The sequence below is a fragment of the Cynocephalus volans genome, chromosome 5, assembly GCF_027409185.1.
Source record: "Cynocephalus volans isolate mCynVol1 chromosome 5, mCynVol1.pri, whole genome shotgun sequence".
NCBI lineage: Eukaryota > Metazoa > Chordata > Mammalia > Dermoptera > Cynocephalidae > Cynocephalus > Cynocephalus volans.
The window spans coordinates 100,456,837-100,462,836 of NC_084464.1; positions in this window are offsets into that span (position 1 = coordinate 100,456,837).

Genomic DNA, 6,000 nt, shown 5'->3' on the forward strand with positions numbered 1-6,000 from the left:
ATCCTCACCATTTTGGTCATCCTTTTAAGTCTGACTTTTCTCTCTAATCTGCCTGGTATTTTTTAAGTTTCAGAATCCTCAAGTATTTTCTTTTTGTATTTGTTCAGAATTTTTAGTTGTGGTGGGAAAGATGAGTTTGGGTGGGTTTACTGCATTTTGGCCAGCACTGGACCATGAGTGAACCTATCAACATAATTTTCACATTGGATAGGAGGATGCAGAGACCAATTAAGGGGACAGTAGATGCTGTCATAGGAAGCAACCTGTTATTTAACTTCTGTGTCTTCATTTATTAAATAGAGATAATGCCACCTTGCTGTTACTTTTTGTCTAGATGTATTTTAAGTTTCAACCTAATGTGTGTGGTATGAGCCCATTTATGTATCACAACAGAAGTTATATGTATAAAATTACACAGATATTACACACTAACTAAGTACTAGTTGAAACTGTGCAAGATGGAAATGAGGGCACACTATTTTTTTTTTTTTTTTTAACCCTGTACATGTTTGTATTGTTTGGATGTTAGAAATGACCAAACCAACCTAAGGAGAAAAGAAGAATCCTCCTGACCCTAAAACATCTAGTCAGTGTCAGACTCCATGGATTTCAGATTATTTACATCAGATTTCTAGCTGGAGTAGAAACCTTTGGAGGGTGTCTGCTTAGATCATCCCAACCTTCCTTAAGAAGGTTCCCTCCTCCACACACACAGTTTCCTGAAGGCCAGGCCCTTGGCATAGATGGTAAAAGACCCTGCCTCCCTGGCCAACTGAAAGATTCTCTCTCCTAAGAATTTATAATGGGGACTGAAAGGAGCTAGCTTATTCTGTCCTGTTCACGTGATCTAAGGTCATTCTGCTTTGGGAGCTGTGGGACAACCACCTTCTACCATGTATAGAAATAAGCAGAAAAAGCAGATAGCTGAGAGAGGAGAAAAAAAGCACAGAAAAGTACAAATGAAAGACTATGTGGTCAGAGATAGGGGAGAAAATTAGACATAATGAGAATGAGAGTGAGAATAAGCAAAAAACAAACTAAGAGAAGAGCTGAAGAATTGAGTTGTTCTTAAAGGCTTTTAAATTTCCTAATTTTAGTACCTTTTGTGGTCTATCAATATTCTTACCCTTTTATTAAAGGATATAGTTATGTATTATTATAATAACTTTCCATTTTCCTTAAACTATCTTAACTAATACATTAGATTTCTGTCCAAAATAGAAAACCAATATTATGAGGAAACTGTGATTTAGATAATTATGATTTACTTATCATTTTGAGAAGAAAGAGATGGTTGAGATTGTACATATATGAACATCTCTAAGAAGTCATAATCCAGTATACTAACACCACAGCCAGACCTTGGGCATAGCATGAAACACATACTATATAGTAAAGTTGGGTAAGGGTGGGAGTATGGGGACTGATTAGGAAAAAACAGCTTCCAAGGAATACTGGAATTAGCAGTCTACTCAGAAAATATTGCATACATTCATTTATCCAACAACTATTTTTTTAATAGCTACTAAATACCAAGTATTGTTGTAAGTGCTGGAGATAGAGCAGTGATAAAATGAGGCCATGCCCACATGGACCTTATCTTCTTGGGTGGGGCAAGCAATACAAATGAATACAAAATAGAGGTGATGAGTGCTATTAAAAAAAATCAAGTAGGGGTTAGAGAATGCCTGGACAGGTATGCTATTTTATACGGGAAAGCTCAGAGAAGCTTCACAAATAAGGTGACATTTAAGCTGAGACCTGACTGAAGTGACGGAGCAAGCCAAGTTGATCTCTGCAGAACATGCGTGGCTGTTTGAGCAAGACTTTCTGTGTGAAGTACAAGATGGAGAGAATGGTAGATGATGAGACAGGAGGGGGCATATCACGAGGAGGGCCAGGTCCTGCTGTCCATAGGACTCTGGCCTTTACTCTGTAGGAAACCATCGGAGGGTTTTGAGCAGAGGAATAAAACAACTCAGGTCTTACCAAATCAATCCAACTGCAGTGGGGAGAACAGATTGTATGGGGCAAGTCTGGAAATGGGGATACCAATTAGTAGGCTCTTGGAATACTCTAGGTGAGAAAATTTGGTAGCTTACACCAAAGAAGAAATCATGAGATATAGTCAAGATGTATTTGAAAGTGGTGCTTACAGGATTTGCTGATGGGACAATTGTGAGTTGTGTGATAGAGGAGTTACATTTTTTGCTTCAGTAACGTTTTGGCTTAAACAGCTGGGTGACTGACTGGTGATACCATTTACTGAGATGAAGAGTCACAATTTGTATGTGGGGTTAGGGGGAAGAAGCAATAGTTCTGTTTTGGGATGCATATCTATAGCTATCAATACGACACATGGAAGATACCAGACATTGTTATAAGACATGCTTTAAATCTATTAGTTCATTTAAGCAACTTTCTGAGATAGATTAATAATATTATGCCTATTTTGCAATTGGGGAAACTGTGGCACTGAGAAGTTATTTATCTCTTGCCCAACTAATATAAGGCAAAGTGAGGATCTGAATCTAGGGAGCCCAGCTCCAGAATCTGCACTCATATCTATTTAAATGGATACATTCATCAGGGTGGAGAGCAGGTCTAGATAGAGATACACAATTAGGAGTTATTAGTTTATTGATGGTATCTAAAACCATGATACTGTTTGAGATCATTTAGAGAGAGAGAATATAGATGAGGAAGAGAATAAGTTCAAGGGCTAAGCCCTGGCGCTATCATCATTTGGAGCTCTGAATGAGAGGAGGCTCCAGTAAAGAAAACAGAATAGGCTAGTCAGTGGAGTAGGAAGAAAACCAAGGGAGTGTGGTGTCTGGGAAGCCAAACGTAGAAAGTGTTTCAAGGAGGAATGGTCAGGTCTGTCAAATCTGCTGATAGCTTGAAAAGAATGAAGACGAAGAACTGACCAATAGATTTGGCATTGTGAGGGTCATTGGTGACTAAGCATTTTCAGAGGAGCAATAGGGACAGAAGCCCAAGGGAGTGGGTGAAGAGGGGATAGGAGGAGGGGAAATGGATATGGCAAGACTGGATAACTTTTGGAGAATTTTTTTAAATTAAGGGGTGCATAAATAACTTAGCTCTCTTTTCTTCTTCCCTAGTTGTTTCCCACTCACTTCTCCAGACTGTGACACCCCTTTATTACCAAACTGGTGACTCCCAGAGAAGTTGCCTCTGGGGCCTTACAAATCTGAGCTGTCAGAAAAACACTTGACCTACAGCCAGTCATACACCTGTTCTCACCTCTGCCCTTTTCTGGCTCACGGGCCTGTTATCTACCCAGCACCTGGCCCTGCTAATCCAGGTGACCCCCTCAAACTCAGCCTCTTGATGGTACTTATAACAGTTTGAAGTTACACATATTTATTTTTATGATTTTTTTTAATGTTTATCTTTTCTACTATGCTGTGCTAAGAATATGGGCTCTGGAGTCAGACTGCCAAGATGCAAATCCTGGTCACATGTACTAGTTGGGTGACCTTGGTCAAGAAATTTAGCCATGCTGAGACACAGTTTCCTCATCTGTAAAATTGGAGTTAAAGTGTAGTATTCACCTCATACAATTTTTGTGAGGCTAATACTATCGGTAAAGGGTGTAGTGACTGATACCTAACACTCAATCTTAAAATCATTGAGAACATATTAAAGTAGAAAATACATATTTTAAAAATATATAACCAAATAAAGCAGAGCTAATCTGTTTCTTTACACCTACTCTTTCCTCCCTTCATCCCAGTTTGGTCTTACTGTGTTATGCATTAGCCACATTTCTCTTTCCACCTTTACTATACCCAATTGCAAAACCTATTATCTTACTGAATTCGCCAACTGGTAGAATTTTTTTTAATGGGAATGGTCTAAAACGTTATAAGAAATCCCACCATTCTTTTCTTTCTACAGTACAGTGGTCCTTTTGTCATTTTTCTGGAATGCTTACTAAGTAAAAGGCACTGAGTAAGTGTTCCAGTTATTTATTATCCATAGCAAACCACCCCTCCACCTAGTGTCTTAAAACAAAAATTGATTTTGGTTTATCACGGTTTTGTGGGTAAATTGGGTTTGTCTGAGTAGTTCTTGCTTGGTTTCTCTCATACTATTTCAGGCAAATGTTGGCTGGGGCAGAAGTCATCCATAGGCTTGAATATGCTGCATGTCAAATGTGGTTCCTTCGGTCAAGTTTCGGCGCCTCAACTGGAGTGGATGGAACAGCTGGAGACTGGTTGGACATTCTCTCTTTCTCTCTCCACAGGCTTTCCCATGTGATGATTCAGGCTTTTTAACAGTATGGAGATCTCAGTGTATTCAGACCTCTTACATGATAGCTGTCTTTCCCAGAACAAGTCAAGAGATGTAGGTAGAATCTACCAAGCTTCTTACCTTGGCTCAGGAGTCACCCAGGGTTATTTCTGTTGTGCTCTCTTAGTCAAAAGCAAGTCACAGGGTCAGCCCAGATTCAAGTGGAGGGGAGTACGCAAGGATATGAGTATGAATTCTGGGAAGCAAGGTTCATTGGAGGGCCATCTTTGAGGGCTAACTACCACAGTGAGCATATAAATATAAACAATGAAACTGCAAATTCCCTGCCCTTAAGCAGCTTCAAGTATAGCATAGAGCAGGGCAGGGGTTTTTAGCTTTGGCACTATTAACATTTTAAAAAATTAAATTAATTTTATTTTTTAGAACAGTTTTAGGTCTACAGAAACATTCTAAAGATAGTACAGAGAGTTCCCATATACTCCATGCCCATTAATATCTTATATTAATATGGTACATTTGTTACAATTAATGAACCAATCGATACATTATTATTAACTGAAGTCCATACTTTATTTGGATTTCCTTAGTTTTCACCTCAAGTCCTTTTTCTGTTCAAGGGTCCTATCCAGGATACTACATTATATTTATCTCCTTAGGCTCCTCTTGACAATGACAGTTTCTCAGACTTTTTCTGTTTTTCATGGCCTTGACAGTTTTGAGGAGTCCTGGTCAGGTGTTTTATAGAATGCCTCTCTATTGGAATTTGTCTAATGTTTCTCTCATGATTAGACTGCGGTTAGGTCACATACACCATCAATATGATTTGTCATTGTTGATGTTAACTTTGGCCACCTGGCTGAGGTAGTGTTTGCCAGGTTTCTCCACTGTAAAGTTACTCCCTCCCATCTTCCATTATGGAAGTCACTATATACAGCCCACACTTAAGTAGTGTAGAGTTATGCTCCATCTCCTTGAGGGAGTATTATCTACATATAGTATTCGGAATTCTTCTGCAAGGAAGATTTATCTCTTCTCCTCCACTTATTTATTTTTTAATAATTTATTTACATCAGTATGGACTCATGGATATCAATAACATACTTTGGGTTATAGAATCTAATATTACTTAGTGTATTTTGTTGCACCATTAGTTCCAGCTTTAGCCATTGGGAGTTCTTTCAGATGGTTCTTGTGTCCTTTTGACATACCTCTATCAATGTGGGTTTTTGTTTTGTTATATTTTCTGAGCACTTTCTACTTACTATCACTACAAGATGCTTCAGGCTCATTGTAAAGGTTAATTCTAGGTGTCAACTTCATTACATTAAAGCACATCAAGAAACCTGGTAAAGCTGTCTTTTTAGGCATGTTCATGAGGGTTTTTCCAGAAGTGATTAGCATGACAGCCTGAGTGGACTGGGTGGGAAAGATCTGCCCCCAATATAGGTGGGAACCACCTAATCTGCCAGGGGCCCCAAGATAACAAAAAAATAAAGAAAAAAGGTGAATCTCTCTCTCTATCTGCTGGAGCTGGGATACACTCTTCTCTCCTGTCCATGGACATCAGAGCTTGAGACTCTTTAGCTTTTGGGTTCCAGGACTTACACTAAGGACACCATCATCTTCCCTGGTTTTGAGACCTTCAGACTTGGACTAAGCCATGCTACCGGCATCCAGTTTGCAGATGGCCTATCGTGGGACTCCTCTTCAAAATCACATTCT